Consider the following 17,703-nt stretch of genomic DNA (forward strand, 5'->3'; position numbering starts at 1 on the left):
AGACTAGAACATTTTGCTTCATCTCATTTGTCTTTCTGTAGCAAAAAAAAAAAGGAATCATTGTGCTTTGTATCATTACATCTGGATGTGCTCCTTTAAGTAACACTGAATTATGCAAGCGGCATCGGGCCTGCTTAAAATGATTAACAAAGCATAAGCGCCAACCTTACCACCGTTGCCGCCATTGTGCGCGACGGGCGACCGCCGGGCTCTTATGTCTGTTTTGTTATTGTTGATTGTACGGGGATGTTTTATAAGAAACAAGGGGATTTATCAAACATGGTGTAAAGTGAGACTGGCTCAGTTGCCCCTAGCAACCAATCAGATTCCACCTTTCATTCCTCACAGACTCTTTGGAAAATGAAAGGTGAAATCTGATTGGTTGCTAGGGGCAACTGAGCCAGTCTCACTTTACTCCAGGGATGGGAAACCTTCGGCCCTCCAGCTTCTGCAAAACTACAATTCCCATCATGCCTGGACAGCCAAAGCGAAGCTTTGGCTGTCCAGGCATGATGGGAATTGTAGTTTTGCAGCAGCTAGAGGGCCGAAAGTTCCCCATCCCTGCTTTACCATGTTTGATAAATCTCCATTGTCTCTCTATAATTACTAACAATATAAAGATGGCAAAAAGAACATAGTAAACCAATTACCTATATACAAACACATAGTCAGCCGTATACTCATTTCCACATCCTGGAATGATTGCATTATTGTGCTAAAGTATATGAGCTGCCTTAGTAATATTCATTGAGTCACTTAAAGGGGTAGTTCACCTCAATTTTTTTTCTTTCAAATCAACTGGTGCCAAAAAGTGCCAGAGATTTGTAATTTACTTCTATAAAAAAAAAAAAAAAAATCTCCAGTCTTCTAGTACTTATCAGCTGCTGTATGACCTGCAGGAAGTGGTGTAATATTTCCAGTGTGACACAGTGCTCTCTGCTGCCACCTCTGTCCATGTCAGGAACTGTCCAGAGCAGGAGAGGTTTTTTTTATGGGGATTCATATAAAACTGAGATAGAGTTCTTGTCAGAGAGCAGAGAGCACTGTGTCAGACTGAAAATAAAACATTTCCTGCAGGACATACAGCAGATGATAAGTATGGGAAGACTGGAGATTTTTTAATAGAAGTAAATTACAAATCTATATAACTTTCTGATATCAGTTGATTTGAAAGAAAAAGATTTTCGCTGGACAACCCCTTTAATTGCAAACCCCACCTGACAGCGGTGCTGTGTCTGGAAGAAAGTGGCCATGTTTTTGTAGCACTGATTAACCTCTTTAATAGAGACAAAATCCCTTTAAGGGGTTATATGATATTATGTAATAGTTAATAGGGTGCATAGGACCATAACATTGTAATAATGAGTAACGTAGGGTTAAGTGATATAGATTTAATGCAGTGTTCATAAAGCCGCTCCTGCATTCCCAGGGGGTCGGACACCTTCATCGGTTTTATAACACCAAACTGCTTTCACCCTTCCATGTGTTAATATATGCAGTACAGAGTGCTAGGACTGGGATAGTGCTATGGGCTGGCATGTTACACCATGTTCTGTAGCTTGTAATGGTTTAGTGGAATATCAGTGAATTGTAAGGAAGAGGAATGATACTGGGGGATCTTTAAAGACCAGTATTTTATATGGTGGCCTTAAAGGGGTACTCTAGCAAAAAAAAAATCTTTCAAATCTACTGTTGTCAGAAAGTGCCAAAGATTTGTCATTTACTTCTATTTAAAAAAAAACTCAAGTCTTCCGGTACTTATCAGCTGTTGTATGTCCTGCAGGAAGTGGTGTATTCTTTCCAGTCTAACACAGTGGGATACCTGTCACAAAGGATACCTGTCACCCCCCGTGCCGGGGTGACAGGCTCCCGATCCCCGTTAGATCTCCCTATACTTACCTAATCACGCCAGGTCCCGCTTCCTGTTGCGGTTGGGTCACGGAGATTTTAGCTCCCGAAGCACGGCGCGCACACACATGAGAGTCCGATGCCCATAAAGAATGACGGAGCATCGGACTCCCCATTCATTCTCTATGAGCGTCGGACTCTGCTGTGTGCGCGCGGCGGGCTACGGGAGCTGAAATCTCCGTGACCCGACCGCATAAGGAAGCAGGACCCGGCGCGATTAGGTGAGTATAGGGGGATCTAACGGGGGGTCGGGAGCCTGTCACCCTGGCACGGGGGTTGACAGGTCTTCTTTAAAGAGTGAAGCTATAGAAAAAGTGTATGCTGAAAACTGACATTGCATTCCCCATATGTATCCACAGGACATGAAACAGCTAGTGTCCCAGCACTATCATTACTGTATAACAGAGATGAGAACTTGCTGAAAGTTCGGGTTCGCAGACAGTCCTCGGGCTGCATCCACCTGCTTCGGGCAGTGGGATTCAAACACACATTGTTCAGGTTCGTGCAAACCCAAACTTTCCGCAGATTCGCTCATCTTTGCTGTACAACAATTAAAGGAGTTGACTGATGTAGGAAATAATTTTCAAATGACTTTTTGTAGCCTCCGGTGTCCTGGTCTCATCACAGTTTTGGTTGACTATCTGCACTTTTCTCTGAAGAGTCAGGTGGGTGTGAACTTCATTTCAAAATGAGGTGTAAATATGAGATATAGGGGGTTTGGATCAGGCTCAGGGGTTGTAAATATGAAGCTTTGGGGGTATGAATCAGACTTGAAAGGGTAAAAATATATGATCCTAATGGTGTGTGAGTCAAGGGGTGTGAATATGAGGCTCAGGGGGTTCTCAATATAAGCATATGGGGGTATAACAAGAGGCCTGAGGGTGTGAATCAGGCTTAGGGCTATAAATGTGAGGCTTGGGTGTGAATCAGGCTCAGGAGGTATAAATATGATGCCTGGGGGTATGAATAAGTCTCAGGGGGTATGAATATAAAGCTATGGAAGTATGAATCAGATTTGGAGGGGTGAATATGATACTGAGGGTGTGTGAATGAGGTGTCAAAATGAGGCTCAGGGGGTGATCGATATAAGAATATGGGCCTGTGGGTGTGAATCAGGCTCGGAGCTATATATATGAGGCTTGGGGTGTGAATTAGACTCAGGGGTTGTGGATATGAGAGTAGGTGTGAATCAGACTTGGGGGTGTAAATATTAGGGCTACCGAAGAGTGACTGCAGACTCCACAGAGAGACAGAGACAGACAAAGAGTGTGAAATAGGCTCCATCCTGAGCCTAGTCCCCACCCTCCTGACCATTCAGGTAAAAGAATAGAAATCTCAAGTCTTCCCATACTTATCAGCTGCTGTATGTCCTGCAGGAAGTAGTGTATTCTCTCCAGACACAGTGCTCTCTGCTTCCACCTCTGTCCATGTCAGGAACTGTCCAGAGCAGGAGAGGTTTTCTATGGGGATTTGCTACTGCTCTGGACAGTTCCTAACATGGACAAAGGTGGCAGCAGAGAGCACTGTGTCAGACCGGAAAGAATACACCACTTTCTGCAGGACTTACATCAGATGATAAGTACTGGAAGACTTGATATTTTTTAAATAGAAGTAAATTACAAATCTTTATAACTTTCTGAAACCAGTTGATTTGAAAGTCAAAGATTCTGGCCGGAGTACCCCTTAAATAAGGGCTAGGCTGTTTGGATTTGGATTTTATACCCAACCAAGTTGGGATCCATCAGTGCAGTCTGGTAGAAAGAAGTAGTAAGGGATCAGGCAGAATAAAAGTAATAACAGGTTCCATTTACGTTGCGGGAAAAACACCAGTTTTCCTATTTCCCAGAGTCCCCAGAGAGACGGAGCACCTGTAGGAGACAGCAGTCAGACGTCCCCGAGCCCAGCAAGTGCACAGCTCCCATTGTCCGATTTTTCGCCTGACACGGTGACAATCCTGGCTTCACGCATCACAGGGCGACAATAGCGGCTTCTGTCTCAGCAGATTCCTCGCAGGGTTATCTGTACAACAACAAGAGTTAATAACCAAAGCGCCGAGCCGCCCGGCAGAAATTTTCAATTACCTTTTTTCCCTTCTTCTTCTTCTTCTCTTCCTCTAGTAATGTGCCTCTTGTCAGTAACACCACATAGATTGGAAATAACTTCATAAATCAACCCGCTAACTTTTTTTTATTTTCTGCCATCGAATTCATTTCTTTACATCGACGGACTCTCTGCAAATAAAAGATGGTTTTATCTTTTACATCAAGGTATACGTTCCCGACGTGTTTTTTTTTTCTTTCTATCTTCCTCAGCAGCAGCAAGTATTAATGTCATCCTCCGGTAACATATGGTACCAGTCAGCCATATAATCTATCTGGGGGTCCCGGGGACTGGCGCAGCAGATCCTCCACTTGTAGAGAGTCTCATACTAGGCAGTAGGTGTAATTAAAACCAACATTCCTCCAATTTCACCGGCTATAAAATGTCCGAGACAGCTTTATTCAGCATGAACGGTGACCTTGCTATAGACCGATCCAGTCTGACCTCGTTCACATCAAACTATCAATCTGGCTATAAGGAGAAGAAAGGGAAATCATAGTTCATTCCAGAGTCGGCTGTTACCTTTGAGCTCTGGGCTGAAAGAGAGTGTGAATGGTATAATGGCGGCCTGAGCCGGAACACAATTGCTTGCGAGAGTTGAAAGGAGTAGGTCGGTTTTTGTCACGCAGCGCGTTCCTCTTCTGTGGTTTCGCCTGTCTTCTCAGACTATTCATAATGGTAACACCCACACAGGGTTCTAGACTGACTGCGAAAGATTTAAGGACATAGAAAGAAAAGGGCCTAGCGGTGTCTTACACTGCCCTGATATATGTCTGTATACACACAAGTACACAGCTCCCTTACATAAGTAGCTGTATTTACTGACTTTACTGGGACTTAAAGCTAAAGCTATATAGATTTGTAAATTACTTTTATAAAAAAAAAAAAAATCTCCAGTCTTCCAGTACTTATCAGCTGCTGTATGTCCCGTAGGAATTGGTGTATTCTTTCCAGTCTGACACAGTGCTCTCTGCTGCCACCTCTGTCCATGTCAGGAACTGTCCACTGTCTACTCAGTGACGTAACAGTATAGGGATGAGGCACACAGCACTGGATTATACAAACAGAGATGTCAGGGTAGAAGAACAAAAAAAAAAAAAAAAACTAACAAATGGACAAACAACCCAAACAAGATTCTAATTCAATCGAGTAGTGAGGCGAATACGCAGCAAACATTGGAAAGCCCTCCCATCGCAGTTTTTTTAATCCAATGACCATGCAGGGAGGCCGTGAGGGACCCTGGGAGTACGCACGCAGCGCGAAAACGGCGTCTACCCTCATTGGATGGCTGAACCACATGACCTTGAATATTAAATACTTGGCTCCCGCCGGCGAAAAGGTCATCTCTGAATCCAAAGCTTCTCAGTGCTAAGACATAGATGATATAACAGCAGCATCAGCAGCAGGTGTATTCATTCCAGGACCCTGTGTGTACAAGTGACTTATAGTGTCCCTGTTTAACACCACTAAGGGCACGTTATACATACTGTTCCAGTAGCCCAGTAAGGGCACCTGATAAATACTGTTCCAGTAGCCCAGTAAAAGGCACGTCATACATACTGTTCCAGTAACGTTTGTACAGCATTACGCGTGATATGCGCAAATAACATGACGCTCTGCGGACGCACATTGGAATCATGTATGTAACACTGCGCAAGAAATACGAACAAAATGTGTGAACATTGCCATAAATGTTCGTAAAGCGGTCACAAATATTTTTCCTTCGCAACTGCAGAGAGTGGCATTATACTGCGATTTTGGGGTGTTGGGTGCATCCAGGCATACTCCCCCTAATGTCCCAGTGTTATTCCGGAGGTGTTGGCTTCATTTAGGGAGGTTTCATGGGGGACTTGGTGACCTCCAAGTGGTCGAATTTTGATTTCCAAGTGCCGAGAATTTTTTTCCCATAGACTATAATGAAATCGAATACTCGTTTGATTAGTCGAATATCGGTGCCTATTCAATTCGAATTCTCGAAAGTTGAATATTTCACTACTCGCTCATCTCTAATAACTATATAATACGGCCCAAGTTAAGGTCAGGACCCTATGGGAAACCTGCTGTTATGCCCCTGTAGCGTCAGAGCTGCTGATTCTGGTGCTGATCAGATTATTTCTGGTGCAGTTTTTGGAATGAGCAGAAGGAGTCTAGAGAGTCTTAGTTAAGATTCTGTGGAGAAAGGACGCTGCTCAGATAGCTCTCCACAGTGGTTCTACCTGGGCCCTGGCCCTCTGTCAGGTCCCCCCCCTAACAAGTCGCAGTCTTAGTCAGTACCCCGCCTGGGTAGGACGCAGAGCAGTGCCCTCTTACAAACTTCTTTCTTGAAGCATCCCCACGCTGCGTGATGTAGCGCTAAACCCTTCAGGAGAGGATTAGCCAACAGATCATCTTAACCTACACCGTGAACTAGAAGTAACTACAGTGCAGGACAGTATCCACTAAAGAGCCAAAGAGCTAGGAACTGATCCGGGTGGAGCAAAGTTACTGGAAAGTCTATGAACTCCATCTCGCAACATGAGTGTCAGCAGGAAACCCTCGCCACTCTGCTCATCCCAGGTAACAAGGTCTGGGGCCTGTGTCACCTATTAGTACGGTTCAGCCAAAGCTAGTGGGCATCAGGTGGTGTAAAGACTATAGGAAATTCAATACATGGGCACAGGTTGTTTTCTTCTTATTATTATTCTTCTACAAGTATTCTTCTATATACTCCAACATCCCGGCAGAGCACATTATTCCTTGAGTTAAGACTCTCACGGCACCCTCCTCTCTACTATGCTACCTCAGTACAACTCTACTTTATCCTACTCAGCACTTATCACACGGATCTGGTGGTTCTATGTTCGAGTATTTATTGGAACTGTATCAAGTGAATATCAAGATCCATTGTATTACCTGCTGCACATTTGCTGATAGTATACCAAGTCAACGTTATCACTATAGTCTGTCATTATTCACCACCACCTGCACAGCATATACACCACAACCTTGGGACTTTCTGTGGGTGGCGGGTCCCACCACTATTTGGAAGGGACACTACACCGCTCTGACCACCTGTGACTACACTATCCCAAGGGACCCGGCAGCAACCCGACAGGACACCGACCACAGGGGAGAAGGGTACAGCCAGCCTTACTCCTTATAAGCAGGCGTGCCCTCACACCTGTGTGCCCACCAGGCACTAGCATCACGTGTCAAAACCCGTAAGGTCCGTCTGTATCTCGGCCATCCACCACAAGTAGTGGCGTCACATCCAGCAAGTGACCGGCCGTCCCACCGCTACAACATCATCATCCGGGGGCTCACCACAATTGGAGTATGAGCCTGAGCTCTACAGTATCTGTAACCTGATGATGGTGCTTTACATTCATAAACCCGGCTATAGGGGTCTGTACAGTATGATAAAGATTATACTTCTGCTTCCAAATATAATCTGCCATGATTGGGAGTAACCCCGACACAAAGGAGCCTGCACTGCTACTAATCCAGATAGACAGCTGTGTACTCTGGAGGATCCCCCCCCCCCCCCCCAGACAGAGAGTCAGAGACATAGAGACAGAGAGAGACAGACGGACAGACAGACAGAGACACACCGCCATTCCATAGCAGTGATGCTGATTTCCTGATAGTACAAGGACACACATTTATAAAAACCACTCGGCTACCAAGTATTGTTGTAAAAAAAACTTCAATAAAGATTGAAAAGAAAATCTCTCCTGCTCTGGACAGTTCCTGACATGGACAGAGGTGGCAGCAGAGAGCACTGTGCCAGACTAGAGAGAATACGCTACTTCCTACAGGACATACAGCAGCTGGTAAATACTGGAGATTTTTTAAAATAGAAGTATTTGATAAATCTATACAATTTTGTGAAATCATTTTGAGAGAGAAAAAAATATCGCTGGGTACCCTTTTAATGTATGTAAACATATCTGTACAAGTACCACCTTGTAATGCACTTTTGTTTCGGTTTCTCGTCGTTTTCGAGACCTCTGCCTGTAGACAGTGAATGAGAATATTAAAGAAGTTTTTTTATAAGACAAAACAACTGATTTTGTCAGGGCAAGTTGTGGCCAGATTTTTCCGCAGTGTCCCACTAAGACTTTGGGTTGGTTTATGCATTGTTATGTTTTGTTTTATTTTTTACTGTTTTTTATTTTTTTATACATCGTAACTGCACCTAAAGGGGTACTCCGGCGAAAAGCTTTTTCCCAGTAATTGAAACACATTACAAAGTTATATAACTTTGTAATATGCTTTAATCACCTATCTGCCCCCCTTCCCTATCTTTTCCCCCCTCAACCCCCCACCAGGAAGTGAAGTAAACTCATTCCTACCTAATGACTGTTGACCCCAAGCTGCTCTGTGGCGGCCATTTTATGGCAATGACATCATCAAGAGGGAGGCGGGTCTAAGCCCTGTTAGGCCAGCCATCCTCTGTCAGATCACTCTGGTTGCTCAGCTCTGATTGGCTGAGCAAGATGTAAGCCATCTAACAGTTTTACAGAGCCAGTTAGACATCACAGAAGACAAAGTGCTTCATGGGAAACCCCAAACCAGGAAGTAAAGATAAAATAAAGACACCAACTGGAGCTTCATGGACCTGCAAACAGCGGGGAAATTCAAACGGAGACAGATTCAGGGAGGATGGTAAGTGGGAAAACTATGTTTATGATTGATTGTCGGCGCTGGAGTACCCCTTTAAGGTTTGGTTGTCAGCAATGTTTTACCAGTGCACTTATTAATGTGCATATACACACAACTAGTCGGAGAACTTTCTGGAGAGGGGAGGAGTTTGCACAGGCCGACCTCTCAGCATAGAGGAGATGGACGCTGGATCGGGTTGAGTTAGTTTAGCCTTTCACTGGGAGGGGATATGTTCAGATGAGTTCAGCTTTGAATTTGGAGGACTGTACTATTTGTCTTTTATGGACAGCAAAGTTTGGAGTTCTCTGTATCATCATTTATTATGATTGTTTAAATCTTTACTTAATCTACTGTACAGATTGTTGGGTAATATGTATAATCTCGGGACCTTACTAGGCTTCAGGCTGGGCCTAGGACCTTATGGCTGCTAAGCTTAAGAATCTCAAGGACCCTGCACCTCCCACTGCAGCTAGAATAGTGAGTAAAAAAGATTCTAGAAAGAACTTTGAGCCTCCTACACATTATAGCTTTGTCTAGACCAGTGGCCCCAAACCTTTTTTCCACTGAGACACGGCTTCAGGCGAGAGTCTTCCACGACATTTCATTTAGCCCTGGCTAAAATTTGACAGGCGTCAGGGGCGTGGGCGAACAACCACTCCTTACTTACCTCTCCCCGTGATCCTCCATGTGACCGGCTCCGAGACCTCCTGCTGGAAGGCATGTTACCCCGAGACCTGTCCTGGCTGATGGACACCCTGCTCAGCCAATCAGTGACTGGAGCGGCGTCCTGCACCAGTCATTGATTGGCTGAGCAGCCAGTCCATCAGTGTGGTCATGAGGTCAGCTCTGGTGGAGATCCTGAAGACCAGTGGGGGTCCTGGAGCGTCGATCAGGAGAGGCCGGGGGAGAGGTGAGTCTGGATAGTTTTTATGTTCCTCCTACCCTGTATTTTGAAGAAAAAAATTTTTTAAATGGCCGGACTTCTCCTTTTAACCCCCCAAGTGTAGCTTTCGCAGTACTTTTAGGGTCATTGGGGGGATTTATCAAACATGGTGTAAAGTGAAACTGTCTCAGTCGCCCCTAGCAACCAATCAGATTCCACTTCTGATTCCTCACAGACTCTTTGGAAAATGAAAGGTGGAATCTGATTGGTTGCTAGGGGCGACTGAGCCAGTCTCACTTTACACCATGTGTGATAAATCTCCCTCATTGTTCTACTTAAAGGTGAACTGTCCCAGTCTCAAATCCCTGACCAAAATGGGGTTTTCCTCAAGAGCTGTCCTACATTCCCTGCCATTCCCCTTCCCTTTAATCCCAGCCATCTTTCCAGGTCCTGCTAATGAATAAGCCTGACGCCGCCATGTCCATGCTTCACTGTGTGAGCGCTGCTCTTGGGGGTGAGCTTTATATCCGGTTGTGCTATACCGATAGCTGATTTTTCTCTCTTGCTTCTCTCATTTTCATCATCTGCTTTTCCTAACACACGTGAACAGCTCGGTGGGCAATCCCTGTGAAGCATGCCCTCTCTTCCTCCTACTCCACATGAAGTGACTGTGTAAGCTGGGATTTATGTGGGAAATGCCGCTCATAAGTATCTTCAGACGTCTATAGCAGGTTGTATTAGAATAACACTAACCTGCCCTGATCACTGCGCTCAGGAGGAAATATACTCAAACATAGCAAGTCTTTTCTTTTATCTTCCAATTGTAGATTTTTTTTTTTAAATTAGATTTTCTTTATGTGGTTATAAGGGCAGCCATCGATTCCGAGCTGCTGCTTTCATCTAAGCTTATAGACGCGCTTTACAGCAGTCGTGAGAAACGTTATTAATAAAACAACCTATTGACTTCTATAGGAGAGTTTTGTGGGCATGCTTGGTGACCTGTGGAGAGGGCAGAGGTCATTGTGCAGGAAGAGAGCTCCTGTGATATATATATATATATATATATATATATATATATATATCACAGGAACTATTACATTAGGTGATTGCCTCTTCCTACACAATGACCTCTCTCTTTACACTCTTTATATGTTAGACAGTTAATTTTTTTTTTAAACTTAAATCTTTCAAATCAACTGGTTTCAGAAAGTGCCAGATTTGTAATTTATTTCTATAAAAAAAAAAAAAAAATCTCATATCTTCCAGTACTTATCAGCTGCTGTATGTCCTGCAGGAAGTGGTGAATTCTCTCCATTCTGACACAGTGCTCTCTGCTGCCACCACTGTCCACGTCAGGAACTGTCCAGAGTAGTAGCAAATCCCCATAGAAAAACTACAGATCTCTAGACTGGAAAGAATACACCACTTCCTGCAGGACATACAGCAGCTGATAAGTACTGGAAGACTGCAGATTTTTTTAATAGATGTAAATTACAAATCTTTGGCACCGGTTGATTTGAAAGCTTTTTTTGGGTCAACTTGTAATATATAAAAAATGTATCATTATTAAAATGATATATATTCTATAGGGACAGATGTCAGGGTTAGTCACCCATCCCCCCCCAATGGACTTTATTTTCATCACTGTGCGGAGGGAAATGTGAGGAATATGATGTGCTCAGACATCCTGTGGGTTGCCAAGTGAAGGGTATATGTACAATAGTGTTCTGTCACAAGATGTTCCTGCGTGGTTAGAGCGTTCACCTAACAATAACCGAGCCTTGACTGGCAGTCAACATGAATCACAGCCGACAAGCTGGAGCGAAGCAATTAGCAAGCGAAACCTCTCTCTCTCATAGCGCTAATCATCAGAAAGTGCCATATTACATATTGTGAACACATTGCAGAACGGGGCGCATTAAAGGTGACACACAGATCAATAAAACCAATGAAGCAAATACAAGGCGGCAGTTTACGCGGTCAGGACGCAATACCTCGCTAAGGTCTCTCCTGTGCCTCGTTCTCTTAGAGAGCTGTCACTTCTCGGGCTGGGATATATGGTGTATAACGCTCCATAATACAGCCACATTGCAAAACCAGTATTAAAGTGTAACCGTCCTTTAGATTTACTTCTTTTTTTTTTTTTTTTTGCAGAAATGAATAGTACAAGCGATTATAAGAAACTCTGTAATAGGTTTTATTAGGCAGAACAGCTTCCCTCTGTGCTCAAAAAGCTGTTTTGCAGCCTCCCCCCTCACTTATCTGTGTTCATTATGGTCTATGAAGGGGGGAGGGGTCGAGGGGGGAGGGAGCAGGAAGAGGAGAAAAACAGCTGGTGTATAGCACAAAGCACAACACTGGAGCACTGACCTTTCTGACCTGTAAATCCAGCATTTTATGTGCCCAGACAGTCTCCAAACTGCAGGGCTGCTTCTCTGCTCTCCCTGCTCACTCATCTCCCTCGCCCCCCTCCCTCCTCCATAGGTTATAATGGACACAGCAGAACCCATCTTCACTTTGCTCCACTGTAATGAAGATAATGATCAGATAAAAATTGTGTGTGTGTGGGGGGGGGGGGTGTATGAAAATAGCTTTTTGAGTACAGAAAGAGGCTTTTTGCCTAATAAAACCTATTACTGAGTTTCTTAAAATCGCTTTTTATAAGAATGAATAGAGCCGCGGGTCACATGCCGTACCTATAACTGTATTCTTAACAAATAGTACGAGGGATGGGGGTACAGAGGTTGGCCCCAACTCAATCTCCTACTTGTCCCCTATCCTGTGGAGGGGACAAGTTAGTTTAAGGTTGAAAACCTTTTTTAAGGTCCATTTACTGGAATGGAGTAGCAAAAACACACCCAAACTGGAGACAAGAGTGGTGCTATCTCTGGAAGAAAACGGCCATGTTTTTCTAAGCCTGGACAACCTCTTAAAATTTAAGCCAATGCAAAGTGAGAAGGGTGAGGACGGCCAAGGGCATCAATGGAAAAGAGACAGAGGCAGTAAATAAGGTCTAAGTGGACGTGATTGTTCACAATAAAGCAATTTAAAGGGTTTCACCAGGATGTCTCTTTTTATTGGCTACACCAAGCATGGCATAAACAACAGAAGGGAAATGCTAGAAGAAGTTCTAATGATAAGGGATAGATAAGGGATGGCTAAGGGATAGCTACAGGATAGATAAGGGAAAGATAAGGGATAGGTAAGGGATAGGTGAAGGATAGATAAGGGATGGATAAGGGATAGATAAGGGATAGGTATGGGATGCATAAGGGATGAATAAGGGAAATATAAGGGAAAGGTATGGCATGCATAAGGGATGGATAAGGGATAGGTATGGGATTCATAAGGGGTGGATAAGGGATAGGTATGGGATGTATAAGGGATAGATAAGGGAAAGATAAGGGATAGGTATGGGATGTATAAGGGATAGATAAGGGAAAGATAAGGGATAGGTATGGGATGTATAAGGGGTGGATAAGGGATAGGTATGGGATGTATAAGGGATAGATAAGGGAAAGATAAGGGATAGGTAAGGGACGGATAAGGGATAGATAAGGGATATTTGTTCTGGGCATTGTTGCTCTTGGTGCCATTGGGAAAGGCATTATTAATTTTCTATAGATATCTGGTATATATGGAGGCTCCTCTTTTATACCTTCAGGAAATTCATAAATATATTGACAATTGTGGGTTACCTATGTCCACAGTTCTTACACAGCCTGGAACTGTCAGCACTGATTGGACAGTTTGAGATTATATAAGGACCCCCCCCAAGTCTCAGGATATTTATATATTTATAGAAGGAATAACAGATGAATTGCAGAACTAGACAGTCTAGAATTGTTATTTTATAGGGAATTTGCATATTTCCTAAACAGAGGCTAAGAGCATCTATTTAAAGTGACTCTGTCAGTAGGTTTATGGCGTCCTATCTCAGAGTAGCATCAACTAGTGACAGAGAAGCTGAACAGAATGATGTATCACATTGTTCTGTGCAGCTGATTCATGGAGAATAAGTAGTCCTTTCCATTATGTGCCTGTGCTTAGTAGTCCTGGATATTCATAAGCACCAGCACACTCTGTCTAACGGCCCCTAATTGGCAGTTGACTACCTTTATTGTGTATATATTTATATTGTGTATAGGCAGACAGTTGTCAATCAGCAGCCGGAGGGCAGAGGGAGCTGCGCAGCATGAAGCCCCCTCTCCTGCATATTAGGAGAACGTCTGAGCAGAATGAAGTGGTTCAGCATTAAAGGCAGCATAGGCCTAGTGACAGCTCCTCTTTACCCAAGTCTAGTTGCGGAGTCAGTGCTTTGCTGTGTTTTTATAGTACAGCAGCCGTTTCGCTGTAGTTTGTGATCCAGCCAGACTCCTGCTATGTGATGTGACACCCGGGGTTACTAATAACTCGCACACAGGCTGTCGGAGCTTTATGTAAACTATTAAACAATCGACTGATGAGAAAATAACTTGCTTCTAGTAACCAGGGCAGACTATAAGGTTGTGTCTTGTGCGGTTAGTTCCCAGAAGATGTCGGCACTGATCCTGCTCACAGCTTCTATGGCGCTCACCTACATTATAGTTCTTTACCCTCCACTGTGTATTAATGTAAATGGTCGCTGTCATGTATCTGGTCACTGTCAATGGTCACTGTCATGTATCTGGTCACAGTAAATGGTCGCTGTCATTTATCTGGTCACTCTAAATAATCGCTGTCATGTATCTGGTCACTGCAAATGGTCACTATAAATGGTCGCTGTCATGTATCCAGTCACTGTCATTCCAAACAACGTCCTTTTGTTCAGTACATGGACTTTTTCATGTATATGGGGAGATCAGGATATATAGCTGCTGGTGTAATATAAGTTCAGCAGGTGGGTATTTGAGGTGGACGGGAACCGTCATATATTTGAAGTGATACATATGAAGTCACTCTCAACAGCTATCCCAATGGCATCAAATTGGTGTCAACCAGATGCATAGCTAGGCTTACCACAGACGGGTGTATGGTCTGTATATGTATTATGTACCCAAGACCCGGCCTGACTGCAGGTCTGATGAACCGAACTGACAGCTGTCAGACCTGTGATCGAGCTCGGACCTGCAGCCATAATATGGGCCCTATTATTGTAAAAAAAAAAAAAAAATGGTTATGTGGTTCTTATTTAAGCGATAATCTTTCTGCGTGTATGCAGGCAATGATCAAACCACTAAGGATAATTTGTTTGTGTTGTTTGTTGCATCTTTTGAGCTGACCATAAAATAGTTGTTAAAGGGGTAGTTCACAAAAAAAAAATCCTTTTAAATCAACTGGTGCTAGAGATTTTTAATTTACTTCTTTTAAAAAAAATCTCGTCTTCCAGTACTTATCAGCTGCTGTATGTCCTGCAGGACATTGTGTATTCCTTCCAGTCTGAAGAGTAGGAGAGGTTTTCTATGGAAATTTGCTGCTGCTCTGGACAGAGGTGGCAGCAGAGAGCACTGTGTCAGACTGGAAAGAATACACCACTTCCTGCATGACATACAGCAGCTGATAAGTACTGGAAAACCAAAGATTTTTCTTAATAGGAGTAAATTACAAATCTCTGCAACTTTCTGGGACCACATTGTTTATTGTACGGGTTCTGCTGACTAAGATGGTGACCCCATTGAGAGCACAGAAACACATGTAATAGGGGGTCACCATGAGATCACATGACCCAATTGAAGGAGAGGATTTTTTTTAGACAGAAAGGAGCAATTAAATTATATATATATATATATATACTGAATAATGAATATTAAAAAGAAAAACTCTGTGGTGTGACTATTATCTTTGATGGTTAACCACTGTACAGATACTGACCCAGCAGGGGCACAGAGAAGCCCTTTAGCCTTGACTGGAGCTTCGGATACGAGAGCCCACATAAATCATGTATAATACTTGGGTTGTCTCTTTCTAGGTTACCCATCAGGGTATAAGGGTGGCACAGTGGGCGCTCTAACCCTCATAGTGCCCTCCGCCAGCCTTGTATCATTTATCACAGCTTGCATACATTTCCTTCTGCATCTTATAAACCTCCTTGAATATTTATCGTCCTATGATACTGAGTAATGTGCGTATATCTGGGTGCGCCCCCCGGGGGGGCAGACGCTGATTGCAGCGGCCGGTTTATTTATAGAACAGGGCACAGTCATTCGGAGCTGCCATATACCGCTATTATATAATCGCGTTCTCCAGTTATAATCATACACCTAATATTATAATATTCCCATAGACGCGTGTAACGTTAGTTTGTATTATTATTATTGTAGTATTATTATAGCATTCAGAACCACTGCAATAATGTCGAGTAACTGAACCAAAAAAAATAAAAAATAAATTGCATGTCTGGAAAACTAAACCAAGCGTCTCCAGCCAAGCTGTATGGAAGAACCCAGACAGGGAAAGAGAATACAAAGAATGAATCTCTATCGCCATCATGTGGCCGCGATTGGAAGTGCAGGCAGGAGCGGTTGCTAAAAATAGCCGCACATCCCATCAATTATACTGTATATTTGCGGGGCTGGGTCACAAGGCTGTAATGGGATTGGCCCTTTATTGCTACTTGTTGACAATCCTCCAGGATAAACAAAGCCGTGTTGCCATGGCGACATCAGCCGAGCTGGGAAAGTAGGCCAAATATCTCCTCGCATTTATTCATACGAGAGGAGGAAGCGCCGAGACGGCCCAAACATGTAGCCCAATATTGCAGGTTGCATCATAGCCCCGGGTGCTGCTCATAGATGAATTTTGCCAAAATGCACATTACTTGTAAATTGAATATAAGGACTTAAAGGGATTTTCCAGTTTTGGTGTAAATGAAAAGTTCTAGAACTTTCTAATGTGCTTCATGCTCCTCTTCCTCACCGGTTTTCTGAACGTTTGCCGTCAGCGGAGGAGAATCCTAGAAGAGGAGACGCCTCCTGTCCAGTCTAGACAATGCTCTGTGAGCTGAATACACAAATACAGGGATGAGGAAGCTTCGGCCCTGCAGCTGATGCAAAACCTCTTTACGTTATCTACCATGCTTTATAATATACATGTTAAAGGAGGACTCTGGAGAAAATCATTTTCTTTCAAAATCAACTGGTTTCAGAAAGTAATACAGATTTGTAATTTACTTTAATTTAAAAATCTCCAGTCTTCCCATATTTATCAGCTGCTGTATGTCCTGCAGGAAGTGGTGTATTCTCTCCAGTCTGACACAGTGCTCTCTGCTGCCACCTCTGTCCATGTCAGGAACTGTCCAGAGTAGTAGCAAATCCCCATAGAAAACCTCTCCTGCTCTGGACAGTTCCTGGCATGGACAGAGGTGGCAGCAGAGAGCACTGTGTCAGACTGGAAAGAATACACCACTACCTGCAGGACATACAGCAGCTGATAAGTACTGGAAGACTGGAAATTTTTAAACAGAAGTAAATTACAAATCTATATAAATTTCTGAAACCAGTTGATTTGAAAGTAAAAAGATTTTCGGCGGGGAACCCCTTTATTGTAACTCATTACTAGCTATGCTGCTTATTTCATTCTTGCTCATATAGCACCTTACAAACCTAGTGCATCAGTAACCTATAGTCCCTCCACATGCTAGCCATGGCACTGTACATCAGCCCAGCTATGTCATAGCACAGAGGAGAGAGGACTAGGGGCTGCGCATTTACTGGACAGGCAAGCTAAAGGAATTACCTGTATGTACCGCTGGCTCTACAATCCCCTTCTCACCAAACTGAAGCATCAATGAAACAAAATTATCTTAAAAATATTTTAAACAGTAAGTATGCTTTAACCCCTTGGATGCCATGGTCAATGTTTATCCCAACACTGCAATGGTTAGCCAGGGGGAGAGGGTTAAAGGGATGGTGTCACAAAGAAAAACAGGTCTATACGATGCATTGTGCTCAATGAAACATATTTCCAATGTACAAACTCTACTTAAAATGTATTATTGGACAGCTATAGACTCACTGATCCCCCATGTGCTGCTTTGTTTAATAACCTGTTGCCCTTGGTTACGGCCGGCAGCATACACTAGGTCGGCTCAGTTCAATCCCGGTCACATGATCGGTCCCATTAGTACTGGCAGTTGGTTTTCACTTCACATACAAGCAAAGAGGATTGTGGGAATAAATCCATATGGAATA

Source organism: Dendropsophus ebraccatus, chromosome 6 (assembly GCF_027789765.1).
Source record: "Dendropsophus ebraccatus isolate aDenEbr1 chromosome 6, aDenEbr1.pat, whole genome shotgun sequence".
Lineage (NCBI taxonomy): Eukaryota > Metazoa > Chordata > Amphibia > Anura > Hylidae > Dendropsophus > Dendropsophus ebraccatus.